Here is an 11,759-nt window from a genome sequence, read left to right on the forward strand (position 1 = left end):
CAATTCCTCCTCTCCTTATGCCTGAAAACAATGTAGAGCTTTTTAGAGCAATGGATAAGGGCTCTATAGCTAACGCGAACAATAGGGGTGACAAGGGGCAGCCTTGGCGTGTACCACGTGTAAGGGGAAAAGCTGAAGAGACATCCGAGTTCGATTTAACGCTGGTCAATGGAGCCGAATAAAGAAGCTGAATCCAAGAGATACATTTTGTACCAAAGCCAAATTTCTGCAAAGTCCTGAATAAGTATTGCCACTCAACACGATCGAACGCTTTTTCTGCGTCTAACGAGATTATCATCTCTGGTTCTTGAGAGCTAGAAGGCGACAGAACGACATTTAGGAGCCTGCGAACACTGGAGGATAGTTGGCGACCTGAAACAAAGCCTGTTTGGTCCTGAGAAATTATAGTGGGGAGACATGCATCGAGCCTGTTTGCCAATATCTTTGCCAGGAGTTTAACATCATTATTAAGCAGACTAATAGGTCTATAGCTGCTGCATAGTCTGGGGTCTTTGTCTTTTTTTAAGATGAGTGAGATTAGAGCCTGATTTAAGGTTGGTGGTAAAACACCGTGGTCTAAGGAGTGATTAAAAACCTCTAAAAGTAAGGGAGCGAGTTGTGCAGCAAATCTTTTATAAAAACAGGCAGAGAAGCCATCGGGGCCGGGAGCTTTATTGCTCTGCATTGTGGAAATGCATGAAATAACTTCATCTAAGGACAGTGGGGTATCTAGATGTTCAGCTGTGGCTTCATTTACAGTTGGTATGTCCTAATTGTTTATGAAAGCTTCCATAACTAGGACATCAGAGGGAGGCTCAGATTTATAAAGATTAGAATAGAAAGAGGAGAATTCAGAGTTAATTTTGCCAGGGTCGGTGGTCAGAGTGAGGGTAGAATCATACATTTCTGATATCAAATGTGAGGCTTGTTGGTGCTTTAGCTGGGAGGCTAGGAGGCGGCTCGATCTGTCCCCGTGTTCATAGTAGGTGGCTCTAGTTTGCTGTAGTTGGCGTTCAGCTTTGCCTGTGGTTAAGAGGTCAAATTCCATTTGAAGTATTAATCGTTTGGCTACCAGTGCTGGGCTCGATGAGGAAGCCTGTTGTCTATCCGTGTCTAAAATGGCTTCCAAAAGTTGTTGCTGTCTTTTTTTCCTATTTTTGATCAGATATGCGTTAAATAAAATAATACGTCCCCGGATGAAGGCCTTGAATGTTTCCCATAGAAGGGATGGGGAGACCGATTCACTTCTGTTTGTTTGTAGGAAAAAGTCGATTTCCTTTGAGACATACTCACAGAACTCTGTATTTGCCAGCAACTCTGAATTAAATTTCCAACCCCCCTTGTGTCTGCGTGAGGAAGAAAAAAGGTTGAGATCTAAAATATGTGGGGCGTGGTCGGAAATGACTATGGCTGAGTATTCCGAAGACTGGACAGATGGTAAGAGGGCCTTGTCAATATAGAAGTAGTCTATGCGTGAATAAACTTTATGGACAGTGGAAAAATAGGAATAGTCTTTGGCCGTAGGGTGCAGGAAACGCCAGGGGTCGATGCAGCCTAAGTGGGACATCAGCTCGGACAGAGTTCTGGCCATTGCGGTTGGAGTTGGTGACCTAGAGTGTGAACGATCTGTAGACGGGTTGGTCACGCAATTAAGATCCCCACCTAGGATTAAGTGATGTGTGTCAAGATTTGGAAGGCGGGACACCAACGTTGACATGAAGCCAGGGTTGTCACAGTTTGGTGCGTATACATTAGCCAGCACAACTGGTGTTTGGTGAAGAATGCCTGAGACTATGACATAGCGGCCACCTAAATCTGAGAAAACTTGATCTGGAATTAATCTAAGACGTTTGTGAATTAAGATAGCAGTGCCTCTAGACCTACTGTTAAAGTTGGAGTGAAATATTTGTCCGACCCAGGGCTTGCAGAGCCTAGTGTGGTCTTCAGTACGGAGGTGTGTCTCCTGTAGAAAGGCAATATCAGTAGAGAGGCTTTTTAAATGTGAGAGTACTTTTGATCGTTTAATTTCCCCCCCCCAGGCCTCGTACATTCCATGTAACAATTCTAGCAGAGATCCCTGACCCCCCAGCTGACTGTGCTATAGTAGTTGACATTTATTAGTATTGTTATCATATAGAAAAACATTGCCCCCCTCCACACGCGAGAAAAGAGAAAAAAGTCACAAAACAGAAAAATGCATGAGAAACCAAATGTAATGCAACAGTAAAAAAAGAAATGACTGTTTCCCCCAGTGCATCCCCCCCCTTCCCCACCCACACACATATAACACAAACCCGTCCCCCACCCCCAGACCTAATGTCTTCGTCCCCAAATGACAAAGACTGCAGGCCAAACTCATCCCTAATAGATGGGCGAGCATATTGTGGTCGCCCCTGTGCCTCTACTGGTCCCCGTTTCCTCAGCCCGCGACAAGTCCTATACTTGCGTTATAGAATCACCTCAAGAAAAACTACATTGTGATAACCATTCAAAACCCCATTAAGCTGGTCATATGGTTCTTGTGGGAAAAACGCTAATATGGTAATATATCTAGATTGCTCCACGGCTTGAAAAGTAGTGTTTGTAAGAATAAATCGTAATAATAATAATAATAATAAACAATAATAGTAATAGATCTTAACATTGTAGGAGCCCATGCATGTTAAGCACAAATGGACGAAGTGTGCACCCATTTTATGATGTACTTCCAGACTCATTATCCTCGTTTTTAACTCCAGTGATGATGACTTATTTCCACAGGGATGGCTACGAGGACTTCTTCAATGACCTGCGTGAGAAAGGCATCCCACTGACAATATTCTCTGCCGGATTAGGAGATATCCTGGAGGTCGTCATTCAAAAGTATAAGGTCTTCAACACAAACGTCAACGTTGTCTCCAATTACATGGAGTTTGATGACGAAGTGAGTTTTGAGTGAGATGATGGTGCATTGTGTGCTGTATTTGTACGTTAACACATTCCTATCCTAACCTCCATGCATGGACCCCTCCAGAACGTGTTGAAGGATTTCAAAGAGCCACTGATACACATCTTCAACAAGAAGCTGGCTCGTCTGCTCACCTCAGAGTCTTTGGGGAAAGTGAAGGCAGCAGTAGAAGGACAAGGACGCCACAACGTGCTCCTACTGGGAGACTCTGAAGGAGATGTCACCATGGCTGAAGGCATCGAGGGCAATCAGAGCATCCTCAAGATTGGCTTCTACAGTTACAAGGTTTACACATCAACTGATTCATCACCAATGGCATCACCAATGCCACTTCCAACCTGGCATCCCTAATTTGGGCATGTCATTACTGTATATGCGAAGGTTTTACAGTGTTCAAAAATAGTTTATATAGACGATTGTACAAGCACACAATGCATCACATCACATGTGAGCTTGCGGATCAGCTATTTGCAACATGCAACAATGCTGTACAGTTCAGTATAAAATAGGGTTTGGTTAAACACTGTTAACATAAGTAAGTACTAGTAGATGAGAGGATGGGTATACAGTACATTAGCCTCTCGTAGTATATTAGTCTCGTCCCTCTCAGTGTTCGATTTTTCCCCATGTCTCTCCCCATATTTGAATACTGGGCTCTGGTTGGTTATAGCCTGGTTCCAGACGAATCTGGTTGGCTGTCACCATTTCGGCCGTGAAGTCCTCCCACAACGGGCTCCTTATTAAACTATTACCCTTCACATTACTCTAACTTATTTAGAGGTAACATACTATACATTTTGATGGTCATGTTTACATTTAACATTAGTCCTTATTACCCATGAACTTACAGTTTATTCTTCTCCCGTTTGTATTGAACTGAGGAATTGAGGATGAGAAGCTGAAGACGGTGGAGGAGATGAAGACGTCTTATAAGGAATGGTTTGACATTGTCTTGGTGAATGACCAGACCTTGGCCATTGCCAAAAACATAGTGAAATACCTCACTCAGTGAGTGAATATACTTAGTATATGGTTCATCTCACTAGCACTCACTTTTTTTTGTTCCGTTTACTTTTCCTCAACTGCTTGCACTGAACTAGCTTGTCAAGCACTTGGGCCCATCATTCCAGAAAACTGCTAGTTTATTTGAAAATGCTGCTAGATCAGTTGTGTTTGGAGTTCACAAACTTCACACTGTGCCTTAGGCCCATACACCAAATTGAAAAAGAATAGTCCATTGGTTGTATATTTTTTAGAGAGGCTATTTTATGCAAGACCAGATGTGCTTTTATTATTATAAAAATGTGTCAAGTGTTGTGGAACATAATAAAAATCGTTTTATAATAAATATCCTTTTCTTTACTGTTACAATAATATTTGCAAGTTAACATTTCTGGTTATATTGATAGAATATTTTGTCCAAATGTAGTGGACTAAAAGTACATTTGCAAGGAGTAAAAGTCCTGATACAGTATGATCCAAAATAACTACCGGTACAGTAACAAATACATCGAACATATCCTTTATAATATTGTCGGCTAGAAATTGCTTGACTTAAGACTAGGGATGCGCCAATATAATAAAGTTGACATTTACAGATGGCAGTGAGTAGCTGATATTAAACTGTTGATAAGCATACATTTTGTGCTGGCTATATTAGAGTTTTGCTTATCTGCACAATTCTGCGGCGTACCAAGCTACAGATTCTGAACAGTTACTTAAGATTTATTTGTTTCACTGGCACAAAAGGGGCAAATAACACCAAAAATGAAATGATCAGTATCGGCTAAATTGTTACTTTAAGTGTGTCAATTTTGTTGACCAAGACTAAAAGACTAAGGTTTTTGATATTTAGTCTACTAAGACTAAACAAAATGGTGTGTTATTCAAAAGACTAATGGCCCCATCTTGGGCGAGCCTTACCCTATATCCCTAAACTTATTTGCCATATTTTACCATCTTGAAAAACATTTTTAAATTGTTCAACTAGCCGATCTACAGCGACTCATTGTGAGGTTGTAGATTGGCCATTTGAACAAATTTTTAATTATTTTCAAAAGAGAAAAAAAAGGCAAATGCATTTAAGGGTAAGGGCAAGATATAGCCCCAAGACTAAAATCAGAATTTGCTGTCAAAATCAACACTGCATTTTAAACATCAGTATCGGCCATTTCCATATCAGTGCATCCCTACTTAAGACTGATGGCTTGTTTAACTTACCTCCTCCAGAGGCACCTCTTTGTCACCATTGATGTCCATGGCAGGGAACAAGGGATCTGGGCTTTCTCCCAGCCACACAAACATGTATCCCTCAGGCACACCCTTCTTTAAGTCCACCAATTCCAGCTCAAACAACAACACTGCACTGCTAGGCACACCTTTGGCTACAAAAGGGGAGAGAGAAGAATACACGAGAAAAGAAATGACAGCTTGTGGCGAGCTAAAACTCTTGAAAAGTACTGTCATGACTTGCATCTTACTAAAGTTAAATTAAGGTGACCTACTGTACACATCTAAAGCCCAAACCACACCAAAGGGTCAGGTTGGGACAAAACCGTTTTAAGGTAAAACACACCATTGCATCGGTGTGGTCTAACAGTTTTGTCCCAACCCGACCCTTTGGTGTGGCTTGGCCTTGGGCTTAAAGCTCACTAGTGGATTTATTTATGCACTCTTACAGGCACAAACAATCCAACATCTAACTGTAAACATAAACAATACTTTTCACACTTTCAGAGACACAGGGAATTTCATCCAGCTCAGGTCAATGCATACATTCAGGACAATACATACAGGACATGTATGTATTGTGTATAATGTAATATAAGCCTTACATGAGCACCGATCATTTAGTTTCGAACAATCTAATAATTTTACTAGGCTATTGTATCAGACAGGCCACTGACAATGTCATCAGATGAGGGAGGGGTGCTCTCTGTAAAGTGTAAACTGTTAGGGCCATTCATCAAACAAATAAAAGTTTAGAATATTGACCCAACTTATGCACATTTCCCTCTTTAACACTACGAAGTCTGAAAAAAAATCACTACTACTCAGTCGGCTGAACGGTCGGGGGGACCGTGTTTTTGGTGCGATTTGATTGGCCACTCTCTCCCCCACACGTCCCTCTCCAGCTGGAGAAGACATTGTTCAAGCCTGCATCCCATTTCCAACGAATTAAATCATAATATGTTTCTTAACACATGTTTTCACTCCTAAAATGTATGAAACTAATAATACATGTGAAAAATATATATTTTGCCGTTGCCCGTTAGTACTATATTGCAACATAGCCATGGAAGAGTGTCACGTTGCTGCCTTTTGTTGTTATTTTTTTCCTTCCAAAAGAGCAAGATCACTTGTCTTTTCTTGTGTGTTATCAATGTAATTAATATATGTGACCCCACGCGATGTACAGACTGCTTGACTAGGCATGTAAACATGACATAATTGTATTAATGTTTAAGTGTAATGATGTTATTGACCGGATTGTCCGTAGTCCTCCAGCTGTTAGCTTACAGTTGCTAATATTATAAGCTAACAACATTACTAAAGCCAATGTATTGCATTAAATGCGGCCTGTCCGCGGTAAATTACTTATACAAGTGAGTCGCGTTATATTTACCTAAATTACCAGCCAAAGTACATTCCAAATAAACAATTATTAGCCACGTTATGTTGTTATATCAGTTTAATTAATAAAAAAACATCGTTCAGAATACGGCCGTTAGCACTGTGAATTCAACATCCGGTGAGGAGAGGATACGGTTCGTGTATGTGTTGTGTATGGAACTCAGCGCATACAGTGGCTTACCGGATGTAAGCCTTGCACACTAAATAGACACTAAATAGAAAGACTGCAGCCTGGTGATACAAAAAATAAACTCCACACGTGAAATGCACTGCATGTTGAGGAGAAACACCAGCTCAGCTGCTTATAACATCGTGCAGTTATTGAATTCATGAACATTTGCATGCTTCCCTGAGAGGGAGAGAGAGAGAAAAAGTTTACAGATAAAGAAGGACGGACAGGCTGAACTCTTTTGACTGACAAAGAGCTGGCGATATTGAGCCTATATGCCAGAACAAATTAATCCACAGCAGCATGCCTACATAAGTTCCACGTCGCTTGCAGAAAGAACTGTTCTTTTGACTGACAAAACATTTAGCGGTTCGGGAGGTCTATGTGGTTGGAATTATTCAAACACTTTTTATTTTGTATCGCGCATCGGCAAGCGTTCTCGCTTCATGGAAAGTAAATGTCGGGTCGAGTCTAACCGAGCATTCAATAATAATAATAATAATAACAATGATAATAATCATTGTATTCATATTCCTATTATCTTATCAAAATAATAAACAAATTCCATGTTAATTAACCAGCCAAACATAGCCTATATGATTTAATTCGTTGGACATGGAATGCAGCCTTGAACAACAACAATGCCGTCTCCAGCTGTCTGCATGTGTTCTTTTTTTTTCTCCACCCCTACCACCATAACCACCATAACTCGCTCATTTTTTGCTCATTTAAAAAAAATCAAAATACCATGTAAACTATGGAATTGGGGCTTTCATTTGGTATATAAATCGGTTGTGTAGGCGCTCTCTACGAAACGATATCAAGTGAAAAGGAAATGTCGGGGAATCACCATTAACACCATTATCAAGCAGCGCAAACAAAAGACGAGAGGGGGAGAAAGGGTGACGGCGGTCGATTGGGCCGATTATAGTCAGACTGAGTAAGAGATATATGCCTAAAATCATATTTACAAAATGTTTCAAATGGAAAAAAAAACAGAGATGATTTCAACCGAATATTTAGACAAAGTCATGCAAGGGGAACTTTCTCTGGACTCCATGGGCTAAGAAAATAAACGTTGAAATTTCAAATTCGGTCAGAACGGCTGCTCAGACTTCCTAGTGTTAAGTTGTGATGCCATAGTCTGAGAGGACGTTCGGGTGAACGTGTTGCACTGACGGATTCAGTCAGTGCCAACGCTCTTACGCCAGTCACGCTGGGCAAGACCTAAGCTGTGTAGAGTGTATTTTTGGGGGCGGAAGTTGCAGGATTTTGGTGGAAGTACCGCTCAAGGAAATGACGTTGACAATTTACATTCTCCGTGAATGAAATAAGTGTTGTCATTGGTGGTTGTGACCAGGCTTTTCTCTTCGCAGATGAGTAAGGCTGGGACCGAGGCTATACGCCAGTTCAGTATGGGAAACATTGGACTCCATTGGCTTAGGACAGCCAATGAGGAGAAAGTGATGAAAAAGTCACTACTAGCGACTGCATATAGACCAGCTTCACTCAAGCTGGTAAAAAGAAAGCAAGTGGGGGTCCATATATAATGTACATTATGAGAGCAGACACGCATACTGACCTCCATCTTCACCGTGTTCCCCAAGTGTGGTGGAACGACCACCCGTCTCTTCTCACCCACACACTTTGTTGGAGCCAAGTGTTGTGGTGGGAGGTAACTCATAGTGATTTTATTGAGCTCTCACTCTCAATAGACCAACGTCAAAACTGATGAACACACAATGAATAAACAACGATCAGTACATGAACAAACATAAGCACATAAACATAACGAACATGACAATATAATGCATACATGATGAACACATGGATTTACCTCACTGGCTGCATAAGGGGAATGAAGGGAATGGAAAGACAGGAAACCCATATGAACAACAACAAACGTCAAACTGTAACAAAAACAAATCGCATCAATTAAACTCATATACAAATCAAACATACACCATAAATGTTGACAAAGAATGTAAAACATTGGTTCAGAAACATCAAACAAACCTTGGTTAATGACACACTTCTCTCAAACAATTCATGTCCTTCCGTCTACACGGAGGCTTGACAAACAATGTTGTGAGCCATCGCTGGTTCAACACCAAATAGCACCGGACGTGACGTAATTCCAAATTACCTTTCCCAATATAACCTTTCCCAATGACAGAAACATATTTCTGGCAGCCAAACTTGCCAATTTAGGTGTTGTAGGTACTGTTACGCTGGTAACTGCCAGAGGAGAAGTGGGAAGACGTCATGAATAAGACCTCAAGCTGTGCAAACGATATGGAATTATGCTTCTATATTACACTTCAGAAAACAGATTTTTTCTTTTCTCTACCTAGAGCCATCCTGGAAGGTGCCATTGTAGTGGTACCGGATGTAGTTTCCGACCACCGTCTTGCGGGTACAGTTCTTCGGCACCTCCGTCACCACCACTGTAAGCTTGTCTTTAGTATTGAAGATGTCCACCATCAGCACTTCAAACACCAGCGTGGCTTGCGGAGGGATATTCGGACCTGTTGAGATAGCAATCAGCAGCATGTGACAACATCTCTTTTATGTGTATAACTTTATGTGTACTAACTACTAGTGTTATTAAACTAGTGCATTAAAGATGTGGTTTGAATATTGGTTTGTAGCCTACCAGATCCCTTCTCCCCATAGGCCAGGAAGGGTGGAACAATGATGACCCGTCTCTCTCCCACCATAGGAGGCCTTAAGTATGTTTCACCAGTTTCAATTGAAACGGGCCTCCACCCTCAGGGGGGGCATTTAGCAGACGCTCTTAGTCTTAATCCAGAGTGACTTACATTAAGCAATAACAAAAAAGCATGGGAATGCATCACATAAAAAGCATTTATCATGAAACATGCGTAAGCTAAGAACGTAACAGTGGAATATCTATATAATGAAACTATATTATAAACTATACATATATATACTATGCTATACGTGTGGAAGACCCATAGATCCATAGACCCCAAGGTAGCCGCAATGAAGTAATAAATATAGCAATAGAGTTCAAAGGGTGCAGATGAAGAACAGCTGCACTAATTGGCATCGTTAAGGCGTGCATGGCAACAGTTTGTGTTCTCGTGTGATTTCACACCAGAAGATATAAGATGATGCACCGTGTTGAAAATGACTGTATACGTCGAGAGAGAGAAGAGAGAGACAGACAGGCAGGCAGGCAGACAGACAGACAACAGACAGACAGATGTTGTCTTGGACCGTTTCCAAAGCAGGAGGACCAAAGCGACTCGGTCATGCTGCTGTAGCAGTGAGGAACAAACTGTATTCATTTGGAGGCCGTGTTGAATGGACCTTCAACAACATGGAACAGATGGATGTCCATGTCTTTAACACAGTGTCTTTATGCTGGAAGAAGTTACCTCCAGTGGAACCAGGAAGAGGAGACGGTCACCTTGAGGTTCCATCCAAGCACTGGGGCCACACAGCTGTGTTGGTTGAAGATACAGTCTACATCTGGGGAGGCTATCCTTACTGCAATGTGCTTTATGCATTTGATGTTGACTCCCACAGATGGTTCCAAACCAGGGTTTCTGGGACTGTTCCAGAGGAGAGGATCTCCCACTCAGCCTGTGTGTTGGAGAAGGTCATGTTTATCCATGGAGGATGGATCAAGACTGGATACACTAAAGACATGTACAAGTTGGACACCAGCACAATGGTCTGGACTTTAATTAACACCAGAGGAACTCCATCTTTATCATCTCACTCTGCTACTATCATTGGTACCAAGATGTTTGTATTCGGGGGTGGAATTGTAGACGATTGGCTCCATATGGTCTTCAACACCATCACAGTGTTTGACACAGAGACCGACGTCTGGCTGAACACACCGTCTGTTCAACTTAAACCAGAAGGACGCTGTTGTCATTCAGCATTTACCTACAATGGAGAGCTGTACATATTTGGTGGCTGGAACTGTAAGCAGATCTTCAATGATGTGTGGAAATTCAGTCCAGAGACCTTCTCCTGGAAGAAGGTTGAGCCCAAGGGGAGAGGATGTCCAATGTCTGGTATGTGCTGTTGCATTGTGGGAGATTGTATCATCCTCTTTGGAGGAAGGAAAGGAGATCACAATATCTCTGATGAGCTGTTCATCTTAGACTTCAGTCCTTGTCTTAAGACGTTATGTAAGCTAGAAGTTATTCAGTACGCTCTGGACCAATCAGAACTCCCACACAACATCAGGTGGGAACTGGCAGCCATGGCAACCAACGACAACAATAACAACAGAGACCACATTCCAGATGAAGGAACAGCAGAAAGATCAAGAAATGTTGGATCAACATCTCATCCCATCTGATGGTGAGCCACCTCTCGGAATGACACTTGTGATGATTTGATTGGCTGAGCACAGAGTGTGATTTTTTTCCCCAAATTGTCAATTTGAATAAAAATAACTGTCACTCATGTCACCATGACTCTAAATATTGGCATAAAAGACACATGAACTGACAGATACCTCCCTATATGGGCATAAAAAGAAGGAAGGAAAGGACTGCAGCCCATCAGTGTTGTGATGTAGGTCTCTAGATGTGAGAGCCACATAGCGACCTGATCTCTAGACATTATTTCTTAAAGATGTATACACATGTTGAGTCTCTCGTACCTCCTGTTCCTATGGTTCCATAGGCAAGGTGTGGTGGCACGGTAATCTTCCTGCGCTCATTAACACACATGCCCTGAAGCCCCCGGTCCATTCCTGTGATGAGTCTGCCCAACCCCCCCCTGGCTGATGAAGGCAGTACCACGGTCATGACTCATGGCTGCAGGGGAACAGAGGTGAAAAGTTTTAAAAGTAGAACAATAATGATAAAAAAGTCTACTATAAAGTATAGTCATGTGTTCGATGCCGTGTTAAATGCAAAATAAACCATGCATTGGCGAGTCGACAATAAGCTTACTAGTAGCAACATTTAAGGTCAGATTCATACAGTTAACTCTACTCTACCACCACCTAGTGTCTGT

General features: G+C 41.7%; 1 pseudogene across 1 annotated transcript; it reads right to left on the reverse strand.

The window, feature by feature from the left end:
• Window positions 1-5,143: 5,143 nt before the first annotated feature.
• Window positions 5,144-11,548, reverse strand: LOC310865752 (peptidyl-prolyl cis-trans isomerase FKBP10-like; annotated as a pseudogene). Its single transcript has 4 exons — window positions 11,401-11,548; window positions 8,587-8,594; window positions 8,332-8,394; window positions 5,144-5,331 (listed from the first exon to the last, which is right to left on the reverse strand). The product of its transcript is annotated as a peptidyl-prolyl cis-trans isomerase FKBP10-like (transcript).
• Between the last annotated feature and the right edge of the window lie 211 nt (window positions 11,549-11,759).

Source organism: Protomyctophum parallelum, assembly GCF_964188405.1.
Source record: "Protomyctophum parallelum genome assembly, chromosome: 10".
NCBI lineage: Eukaryota > Metazoa > Chordata > Actinopteri > Myctophiformes > Myctophidae > Protomyctophum > Protomyctophum parallelum.